The sequence below is a fragment of the Crinia signifera genome, chromosome 2 (assembly GCF_055691185.1).
Source record: "Crinia signifera chromosome 2, ASM5569118v1, whole genome shotgun sequence".
Classification (NCBI taxonomy): domain Eukaryota; kingdom Metazoa; phylum Chordata; class Amphibia; order Anura; family Myobatrachidae; genus Crinia; species Crinia signifera.
This window is the reverse complement of record NC_139218.1, coordinates 132,994,068-133,006,373: the sequence shown is the minus strand read 5'-3', so window position 1 is coordinate 133,006,373 and position 12,306 is coordinate 132,994,068. Positions and strand designations below refer to the sequence as shown.

Genomic DNA, 12,306 nt, shown 5'->3' with positions numbered 1-12,306 from the left:
TTCAGGTTCTGTCTGACTTAGAGTTTTTCTGAGGGTGTATTCCAAAAGCTGGGACTCTCCCCCTTTGATGTACACTAGCTTGTCTTTACTGTTCCCAGAACCAGAGATATCAGCCTTCCAGCAGCTGGTTACTGCTCCAGCTCCACACACCTGGTATGTAGTTTTATTTACTCGTTGGCAGATTACTCTGCCTCCTGAACTCTGATCCCCTAGTCCCCAATACCATTTGGTAGGTGGGATTCTCTAGTTTTAATTGCATTAAACTCTAAGAAATCTATTTCCGGGAACTGGAGATATCTGCAGTCAAGCAAGCTGTCCTCCCACCAGAAAATTATGAATAATAAGCCCACTCCAGTATACACCCCTCCTCTGCATATTAAACATTGTCTACCACCCTGGAAGTTATGTATCAGGGCCCCTTCATTAAGCCCAATGCCCCCTTCTCCCACCCCATCTCCCACCATCTGTGCAGTAAAGGGGTAATTAGTGGAAATAACTGCTCCAGGCCCTACATGCTGAGCAGTTGATATAATACCCCCTACATCAAAGCTTCCCCCACCCCTACCGCTGGAGGATCGTAGGGGCCCCAATACATTGCTATGCCCAGGGGTCTACACTGCTGTTGATGCCCTATAATACTTTAACTGACCTGGCATATACTGGGTCACCTAAGTGTCCATCTCATTGCTTTGCTCCCCCCCCCACCTTTGTAAACCCCCGTCTGAAAATCCTGCGTTTGCCCCTGGGGAAAGACATCGTTGCGGACCCCTTCCAGGGCATCTCTTGTACCAATAATGCAATTTAAATGTTAAAGTCATTACATTTGACATAAAGGTATCTTCCTTTGGCAGAAAGTCAACCGTACAGTAATTGTCTGACTACTGTTTTAGTGAAGAAGGGCATTTCATCTGGATCTAGTGGATGCCCTATAATCATCTGCACAGTTACTGTTTTTTATTAACATTTATAAACAGTAATTAGGTGACCAAGGTTTTCTCAAATAAAGCAAGTCCGATATATTCAGTCATTTTTTATAATATAGCCAATCCATTCCTTTAATTATTACTGTTACACTGCACACCACTGAACACTCTCAAGCCCATTTATGCTCTTCCTTTACACAAAAGTCACATGGCACCTTTTATTTGAGGCTAGCTGACCTGCCCGACATTGCCCGGGAAAACTATGGGGGCTTTTTATTTCCAAAATTGCTGTAAATTGTCATCTTATGCTGTGCCAAATACCTAAGATAGTAATTTGTTAAAGCCTCCACCAAAATGTTAGAATGTGTTTGCATTGATACTCAATGACAGCAATGAAATCAGGTGTGGTGGTATTGTTTGAAACACATTGCTCCTGACTTGATAGCTGGTGTGTGTTAATGAATTCCACATCCACTCCTGAGATTTATCACCTATGACATACCCTCCAACATCTGAGGGTCAAAAATCGGTACAAAATCCATTTCTATACCTTCAATGGTACACTTTCTAGGGTATGTAATTACAGGCACTGAGTGCGTGGAGACCGGGATGGGCATTAATTAATTTTATATTCACCGCTCCCTGCTACTGCCGCACCACCTCACCACTCCTGCCATAGAGTTGCTGCAGCAGTCTCTGATGTCTGGAGATCTGTAAAGTGCATTCACCGGGCGTCTTTACCAAACAGTGGGGCAGCCTCTGTGTGCGGGAGCAGGTGTGCAGGCCTGGCCACGTGACGTTATGATGAGACGCACGCTACCCAGACCACAATGTACCACGTTAAAGTGTACAATTTACTCAATAAATCATGAAAAAAATATAGGTGTACATAGAAATACAATCAAAAAACTAAAGTAGGATTAAAATTAAGGTCTGATTCAAATTGATAATTGTTTGGATGGGGGTGCGTTGGGAAACAAACCTATAGATGGGGTTGTGGATATTGTTGGATTAATTGGTGTTTGGTACACCTACAGAGGATCCCCAAATTATGGGAAATTTTTTACTACAGTGTCACTGTCACAGTGTCACTGTAGGGTGATTCCCAATTGGGGTCCAGGTGGTCTTTTAGGGACCCCTTTACAATCCCGTAGGTCTCTTCTCCTGGAGCCTATGGTCTCCCCTGGAAAGCTCCATATCTTTTGTTATACTGCCTCCTATAACATTAGAATATTGTTTCTATCCAGACGGTTCTCATTTGATTTTCATTTGATTTTTATTTTAATGTATATTTGTAATACCATGCAATTTCACATGAGCACTGATGCACAGATGCAATTAATGAGCAATCAGCTCACTGCTACTTAAACTGAGCCCAGACCTCACTCCACACACTTGCTCCTGAGGAAGCCGGACAGCAAACATCCGGGGAAACGCGTTGAGCTGTTATATTTCTTCAAATCCATCTGCCCAAGTGATGCCCTTTCTCCCACAGACGTCCATCATCTCCACTTTCTTCCATTGGATTACAAAAATCTGCATGGGACTTCAGCCAAGTTCCTAAAAAATCCACATTAGAAGGAGAAGACGCCAAATAGGGAGAAAATATCCCCATCCCTTTATAGGGAACTTTATCCACTGGGACTGCAACATCACTTATTGCTGCTGTCATCCACACCAGCCAATCACAGATGGTAATATTAACTTTCAAATCTATTTCTATTCCACATTAGTGGAGCTCCGCATATATCAGTCAAGCATCTTGTGCTCTTTCTTTTAAACCATTATACATTGTTTTTATTCTAATTTTTGTTATTTCATGTTTTTATATGTATAATTAAATTTATATTAATTTTGAGATACCGTCTGGTCTTTATAATTATTCAGCCAGCGCTGGCACATATCTTCCTGATTCAAATTGATAATTGTTTGGATGGGGGTGCGTTGGGAAACAAACCTATAGATGGGGTTGTGGATATTGTTGGATTAATTGGTGTTTGGTACACCTACAAAGGATCCCCAAATTATGGGAAATTTTTTACTACAGTGTCACTGTCACAGTGTCACTGTAGGGTGATTCCCAATTGGGGTCCAGGTGGTCTTTTAGGGACCCCTTTACAATCCCGTAGGTCTCTTCTCCTGGAGCCTATGGTCTCCCCTGGAGGTACCTATATGGTAAAAATGAATAGGCTATTGAAACTGGCATACAATTAGATGCACTTTACAGTTATTAGTTTTGTTAAGTGCATCTAATTGTATGCAAGTTTCTATAGCCTATTAATGAATGGATATGTATGCTTTAATTGTAGAATGACAAGTGAGCTGTGGAAATGAGCAATGTTCTTCAAGGCCAGATGTCAGCTTATATTATAAATTTACAGGGACAGAGCTTCCTTTAAATCTAATAAAAATGTGACATTATTTGGATTCTCGAGGCCTGATGTTTAGATAATAGGGTAAATTATTTGGAAAATGTGTGTAATACCTGGATCTTGGCATTTAAGAGGAAGGTGTAAGTATGATAATAGAATCAGTACCAGTTCCAGAGCAGACTGCAAAAATGCACAAGATTTCTTTGCAAAACTGATGAACTGTACTTTAGGCAAATGTAAAAATCTGCCAAATTGATTCAACCAAATTTGAATACATGCAATGTTTACTCCTGAGCATGCATGGATCTCTGGTCAAGCCCCTAGTGCATTTACTGAAGCTTCTAAAAAATGAAAAGTGGTCATGTTGCCATCGCAACCAATCAGGTTCTGTCTATAGAGAAATGATAGAGAGAATCTGATTGGCTGCTATGGGCAACATAATTTTTAGAAGATTTAGTAAATGTACCCCTTGCACTCTATTTGCTGTGTAGTTCTTAAGCACTAAGTGGCTGAATACTAGTAGAGATGACCTCCATGCTTAGGTTTCGATTGTGGATATGGTTCTGATATTGCAAACCACCCTAACATGTTTTTGTTTTGGTTCATAATTAAAATAAATAGCTAACAACAGCTTAAATCATATAATTGTATCCTGTTTTTGATCCTAGAGGATTATTAACCTCAATAACATTAATTCCAGTCAACTTTGAACACCTCACAGCTCACAATATTGTTCATCAATATTGGCCAAAGGTGTCCAGCTAAAGGAAGCAACACAGCAGAGTTGTAAATTAGCAATGTAATAGAGCTATAAAAAAAAATGATGTCTATACAAAAAATCCCCAATGCTCCCCAACATTAAAGCTGCTTAGGAAAATAAAAATGGTATAAGATAATATTGTCCTCGGGACCTCCCAACGTTATGTTGTATATTAAAAAGTACATGAATAGTTTAACAAACCAAGCACTTCTGCAACAGGTACTGCAACATTTGTGGCTTAACTGCTTGATTTATTTGGGTCCCCACAAACCAATTTTTTTAAGCACTTTTTCTGATCAGTAATGAGGTTGATGATGAGAGTGTTGGTGGTGGAGATTGCATGTGCTGTTCCAAGCTGCAGGTAGCTGATACTGGACTGCTTGTTACTATTTTATAAATTATTATAATTTTGTCAACTACATTTAATGAACTCACTGCAAATTATATAATATGGAGGAGGTACTCTGATGGTTAACTTATCTACCTTTACTAAATTTGCCTTCACAAATAGGACAGATGCCTTAACAAATGTTGTCAAGATTTGGGGGGCATTGCCAATGCAGGAAAGTGTGGCCAGCCACTAACCTTAGGAAATATTTGTTTAAATGTTTTTCTGAAGTAATTTTAACCCTTTATGAAAAGTGATGTTTTTTCTTTAACATTGTTAAAATATTGTTTTTATTTTAGGTGTCCTGACATACAGGGCCATCTTAACAGCATTATGGGCCCCCGGGCAAAGCAGTGCAGTGGGGCCCCTATGTACACAACCAATTAGAAAAACATCAATGATCAAAATAATTAAGATAGAGATGGAACAGTATGACACTATCAAGTGTTCAACTCAGAAAATAACTTTGATTTAAAAGCTGACTATTCAGTCTGTTAAAGTTCCGCACACATTCCAGCATGGATTATATATAAAATTTCTTAAATTAAGGAAAAACTCTCAAGTTGAGTTTTAAAGACTATGATTGCTGCCTGCCAATCAATATAACTATTTGGGCTTTCATATGAGTGCCCTTGGGATTTGTAGTACACATGGCAGTGACAGAGGCACACATGGGTAGGGGCACTCACAGACAAGGACAGAGGCACACACAAGGTCAGAAGCTCATACTTGTAGGGGCACACATGGCAGGGGCAGAGGAACACATGGGTAGGGGCACACATGGCAGGGGCAGAGGAACACATGGGCAGGAGCACACACAGTTAGAGAGAGGCACACATGGGCAGGGGCATACACTATCAGGGACAGAGGCACACATGGGTAGGGGTACACATGGCAGGGACAGAGGCACACATGGTCAGCGACAGAGGAACACATGGGTAGGGACACTCGCAGACAAGGACAGAGGCACACACAAGCAGGGTCAGAAGCACATACTTGTAGGGGCACACATGGGCAGGGGAATACATGGCAGGGAGAGAAACACATGGGTAGGGGCAGAGGAACATATGGGCAGGAGCACACATGGCAGGGGCAGAGGAACACATGGGCAGGAGCACACACAGTCAGAAAGAGGCACACATGGGCAGAGGCATACACTATCAGGGACAGAGGCACACATGGGCAGAGGCATACACTATCAGGGACAGAGGCACACATGGGTAGGGGAGGGGTACACATGGCAGGGACAAAGGCACACATGGTCAGGGACAGAGGAACACATGAGTAGGGGAGGTGTACACATCGCAGGGACAGAGGCACACATGGGCAGAGGCGCACATGGGTAGGGACACACATGGCAGGGACAGAGGAAGACATAGGCTGGGACACAAAGACAAGGGCAGGGACACACATTGGCAGAGGCATACACAGACATTGACAGAAGCACATACTGGTAGGGGCACACTTGGGCTGGGGCAGAGGTACACATGGCAGAGGCACCCATGGGCAGGGACAGAGGAACTCATGGGCAGGAGCACACTGTCAGGGAGAGGCATATTTGGTCATAGGGGTATTGGCAACTCAGTCAGAGTTCAGTAGCTCCACCCAAAAACTTACCATTCTCCCACCCAAATGTAAAGCTTTGATAAGTGCACTGCACACTGGGGTACTGAGACTGTGGCTGGTCACTTGAAGTTCACTATCTGTGCCAGGGATAGCATGGTCAGCCTGGGTAAGAACTAACAACTACCTGTGCACTCTGCTTCTGTTGTCGGCTCCAGCCGGTCATGATTCCTGGCTGCGGGTCTCAGCTCCGGTCCCCCATGGCTGCTGGAGAAGGCGGCTGGTCTCTTGTTGGGCATCATTTTCCTTGAGGTTTCTGTCCAGGCTGTGGTGCAGCCTGGGCTCCGGCCACCCGACCTGTGCTGCGGCTCTCCTGACTGACGTTCCCCTCTGCCTGCACCTCCTTACTTTGCGGGTACATTGCTCCCGTTCCCTTGGTTGCGCACCTTTCCTCCACTGCCACTGCCTCAGTCTTCCTCAGCGCACACGCAGCTTGGCCTCATCTGCGCTTGCTGTGCGTCTCTGCTCTCCCGGCTGCTTCCTCTTCTGGGCCGTCTTCTGGCCTGTCCTCCGGCGGCTGCTCACTCGTATTCCTCTCCCATCACCTGGGACTCCACTCTTTACATCGGCACTCTGCAAGCAGCACTGCGGGGCACACTAGAGGGGATCCTGCCTCCCGCTTTCCACCACTGGTGAGCTGTCCCCTCCCAGCAAACTCCCAGTAATGCCCTGAGGAGCATTCATCGGCGGCGCCAGCTATTGTCAAATACTAGGGTCCATTTGGGTGGTAGTGGTTCACAGGGAGCTATGGGGGGGGGGGGGGCTGGCTTTGGGCCCCTAGCGCTTTGGGGCCCCTGGGCAACTGCCCATCAAGCCCATGCGTTAAGACGGCCCTGCTGACATAGACCCCTGTGCCCTTGAGCACCTGCTATGGTAGATGTTGAAGTATTACAGCACTAGAAGTGGCGGCTCCATATGTGGGGCTACAGCACAGTCCAAAATAAAAAACAGGGGAGCCATAACAACCGTATGAGACTCCCAGGCAGTGATGTTTGGCAATGGTTGAGGTGGCAGTTGTTGTGGTTCCTCAATTTGAATTTTTCACTTTGGTGCAGCCCCACCTTGACTGTAGCCACAACTGAGTACTAGTATCATCACTACTGGAAGGAGCCACAGCACTACTACTGCATTCTACTGAATAATGATGAGCCATATCAACACTCAACCCTTGTATGATTATATTAACACATTGGCACAGTGTCATCTGCAAATTATTAACACAGTGCCCCTGCTTGGTTCTGAACACACAGAATTTGTTTTTTAAACACTGCTGTGACCCATTGGGTCTATAGTAATGGTGGCACAATGACATCCACTGAAAGTTATTATTTAACAATACAATGCCTGAACATAAACAACACACACAAGTATTTATTTATTTATTGATTTTGCGCACTGCTGCAACTCACTGCACTTCTAATAATGGTGACACACTGGTACCTAATAAATGTTATTTTTATGACAGATTTATTTTAGTTTGTTAAAAACAGTGCCTCGCATTGCTGCTCCCCATAGTCCTTAACAGTCTGACAGCCACAGCAGTAGCGTCACAGTAGTGCTTCCATCCTGCAGCCCTTCATGGCACAGTCCTTAGTGATAAAGCCCGCAACCCTTCACAGTCTGAAATGCCACAGCAGTGGTGCCACAGTAGTGCTTCACCCCTGTTCCAACAGACCTTCACTGACACAGTCTTAGTGTAGCAGCTTCAGTAATAAACAGCCACCACCCGCTACTACTGCTGAGCCATTCTGACTGCTTTGTCTCGGAAAGAGCAGCAAGGAAATCAGAAAGTATGGTAAAGATCTCTTATATGAGAATATTCTTCTTCAGCATATTCCAGGTACATATCATAGCACAGGCTCTGGATGCAACATGGTGACTGTTACATGTCAAAACATTAAGGAGGTATCTAGTTTAATCGGATTACTCTGTGATATAAAGAATAAATATATATATATATATATATATATATATATATATATATATATTTAAAATTTTGGCACAATTCAGTTAAATTGATATGGTTTCCCATTGAAATAAAACAATAAGGTTATACTAGAGTTATACTCCAACACAAGTAACTATAATAAATGAACAATAATAAAATCAAAGTAAAAAATAAAATAAAAATAATAATATTTTATTTTTTACTTTGATTTTATTATTGTTCATTTATTATTTTTCTTTAGTTTATTTCTATTTTATATTAGCCTTACTTTATCTTTACCTGCTTTTTTCTCATTTTCTATTCCAATTCATATTTTACTACCCTCCCTCGTGGTCCCTACCCTAATTGTCTCACGTACTGCCCTATTCTGTCTTACCCCATCCCTCCTAGCGCCTGATCAAATGTTGTACACTTGTACAACACATCCACCACATAAACCTCTCTAATCAGGCTGCTCCTACCCGTTAGCGCAAATCCTACGAAAAGGATCTAATTCCTTTTTACCATCCATACAAGTAACTATGCTGCGCACTTTAGTTTATTTATTGATTTAATTGTTCAGGCAAGGAATTATATGATGATTAGCAGTGTCGTGATTAAACATTTTGGTGGCCAGTGCTAGAAAGGAAATTGGTGCCCCCCATACCCAAAATCGGTACATTCCGTGCCAAAAGTGTGCAAACTTTAGGGGAAGGGGCGCGGCCACATATTAGTATCAATATACATTACTCCACACAGTAGTGTCCATTTTTCACATTAGACCACACAGTGCCACTGCACACAGGGTACACCACACTACAGTAGCTCACAAAGGTTAACACTACTTGCACTGGCACACACACAGGATTACACCACACTGCACCAGTAAACACACTGGGTTACAGTGTGCCTTGGATATAATGCGGGTCAGAGTGCACATCAGATACAGTGCAGGATACAGTGTTGGTCAGATACAGTGCTGGATACAGTGTTGGTCAGATACTGTGCAGGATACAGTGTTGGTCAGATACTGTGCAGGATACAGTGTTGGTCAGATAGTGCTGGATACAGTGTTGGTCAGATACAGTGCTGGATACAGTGTTGGTCAGATACTGTGCAGGATACAGTGTTGGTCAGATACATTGCTGGATACAGTGTTGGTCAGGTACAGTGCGGGATACAGTGTTGGTCAGATACTGTGCAGGATACAGTTGTAGATCAAATAATGTGCAGATACAGTGTGGATCAGAGTGCCGAGAGCAGTAAGGCACTGTGCCTTAAGCTCGGGAGGACGTGGTACACATATACAGTGTCTATGTCAAGGTTTGATTACATAGACACAAAAAAATCATGAAAAACTCATGTCGATCTTTGCCTATGTTGACCATAAGCTTGTGTCGACATTTTGGCATTGTGGACCTATGGCAGGGGTAGCCAACTCCAGCCCTCGAGAGCTACCAACAGTTCACATATTCCAGATCCACACCCACCGACTGCCTCCTCCTGCCAGCTCCACCGCAACGCTGCAGAGCATTTTTCTTTTAGGGATGCCAAACCCAGGATCCCGGGATTGAGCAGTTTTCAATCCCAATTCCCACGATTGAAAAAATGCCCCTAATGCTAACCTACCAGGGATTCAAATTCATTGTCTGTGGCATTGCAGTCTGACATTTCATATACTATCTGACCCTACATAGAAAGCTAGAGAATTCTAAATATTTCACGCTCCCCTTGAACTTTATATGTAAAATATATTACACCCATTATAGAAACAGAAAGATAGGAACAGCGCTGTACTGAATATATGAAATATTTAATACAATTTACACATTAAAATACAATATTTTGGCCAATATAGACACACAAGACACACAAACATATAACAAGAACTCCCCCCTTGGTATTAGAACTGGTCAATTTTGTTATGCATGCAATTGCAGACTTTCATTGCTCATTAGCAGAGCCAGTTAGTAGGTTTAGACAGGTCAGAGTTCAAGTCCCCACAAACATGTGCACATTAGTATTGTGGTAATACTTATTGTAATCCAGGGGTATCAGTGGCTTGTGACTTCAGCGACAAATTTCTATCCAGCAACCGGATTGGTCTCGGATATGACTGCAGTGTGAGCGGTCGGAGAAATTCGTCGCTTAACCCCTTCACGACATTTGACGTATATATACGTCATGGCCGGGAAGTACTTCCCGACACATGACGTATATATACGTCATGACTTTAAACTGTCACTGCGTCTCGAGACGCAGTGACAGAGGGACGATGTCTGCTGTCCCTGACAGCAGACATGTCCCTGCATGCCCAGGGGGGGCTGCGATGTCGCCCCCCCGTCGGCGATCGCTGTGATTGGCTGTTCAGTGTGAACAGCCATTCACAGCGTTTTCCTGTGTTACCAGCGAATCAGACGCTTGGTAACACAGGTGTCAATCACCGCCGGGCGTCAGGGGGCATGAGGGGGTCATCGGTGACGATGACACCTCACCCCACCCTCACCCCACCTGCCCCCAAGGCTGTGATTGGTCCGTGGGACCCACGGACCAATCACAGCCAAGGCGCGACATTTAAACTAACGGTGACTGCGCTGCAGACGCCATTCCGGTCTGGAGTAGCGTGCAGAGCGGTCACCGTGCCTATCTGCCGTGATACTGACCTGATCCTTGCTAATACTTACCTGATCCTTGCAAATACCTTACCTGATCACTTGATCACTGCTTGTAGCGTGCTGGACGCTTCCTGGATCTGACTTCCTGAGACTTCCTGCTGCTGCTGCAGTGTGATAGAGAGATAGAGAGATAGAGAGAGAGAGATAGAGAGAGATAGAGAGATAGTGACAGAGAGAGCTATATTTTGTGTCTGCTACCCCCCCTTTTTGGGGGTGCAGGGGTTTTTTATATATAAATAACTGTCGCTGCTGCTGCAGTGTCATAGTGATAGATAGTGATAGATAGTGAGAGATAGTGATAGATAGTAATAGATAGTGAGAGATAGAGAGATTTGTGTCTGCTACCCCCCCTTTTTTGGGGGTGCAGGTTTTTTTTTATATATATAACTGTCAGTGCTGCTGCTGCAGTGTCATAGTGATAGATAGTGATAGATAGTGAGAGATAGAGAGATAGAGAGAGATAGTGACAGAGAGTGATAGAGAGTGTATATTTTGTGTCTGCTACCCCCCCTTTTTGGGGGTGCAGGTTTTTTTTTATACATATAACTGTCAGTGCTGCTGCTGCAGTGTGATAGATAGTGATAGATAGTGATAGATAGTGAGAGATAGAGAGAGATAGTGACAGAGAGTGATAGAGAGTGTATATTTTGTGTCTGCTACCCCCGCCTTTTGTGCTGATCACTATATCTGAGGTGATCAGCAACTTTTTGGGGGTGCAGAGGTTTTTTTTTTTTATATATACCTGTCAGTTGCTGCCAGTTGCACCAAAGGTTGTGCACCTGCTGCCCCTCACTGGTAATCAGTGTCGCATCACTGATCACCTTTTTTTTTTTTTTTGTAGGTGCTGTGTGGTCTTTTTTTAATTTTTTTTTTACACACACTGTGATTTTGTGGGTGTCCTGTGGCCACTGTGCGCTGATCAGTGACGTACATCACTGATCAGCTTTTTCGGCACAGGGTTGATCTATTTTTTTTTTTTTTTTTGATCAAATTCCTGTTGCCTTTGAGCGCTGTTCAGTGACAGACGTTACTGACCAACATCTGTGCTCAATTTTTGGTGCAGGACCTTTTTTTTTGTTTTTTTAACCCCTTCAATTTTTTTTTTTTTAACCCCTTCAATTTTTTTTTTTAACCCCTTCATTTTTTTTTTTTTGTATAAAGTATTTTTTTTGTTCTGCACTACATACACACAACACACTACATACCCCCCGGGTTGAAATAAAGTTTGTACCCCCCCCTACACTATACACGTGTTGAAACATTTCACTACCAGTAACACAAAAATAAAAATGTCATCCCAAATGTCATCCCAAATGTCATCCCAGTCATCCAGAAGAATGTATTCAGTGGAGGAGGCATATGCCATGCTTGCCTCTGATTCTGACACAGCCAGTGAGGCAAGCGGGGAATTTGAAGGATTCGTCTTAAGCTCCTCTTCCTCCTCTGGTGATGAGGGACCCCCTCAAAGACGCCCCCGTAGAGCAGCTGAGACCCCCCCCCCCAATAATTGATCTCGTATGGACCCCACCACCAGACAATTTTGAGCCCCAGGTTCCTGAGTTTTTGGCCATGCCAGGAATCCAATTTGATTCCACAGGTCTCAGAGAAATTTACTTTTTCAAATTATTTTTCTCTGAT

General features: G+C 43.5%; 1 protein-coding gene across 4 annotated transcripts in view; it reads right to left on the bottom strand.

Annotated features, from left to right (window-relative positions):
• Positions 1–12,306, bottom strand: part of CD34 (CD34 molecule) — a 67,168-nt gene that overhangs the window by 30,409 nt on the left and 24,453 nt on the right. The gene's annotated exons all lie outside the window — the stretch shown is intronic.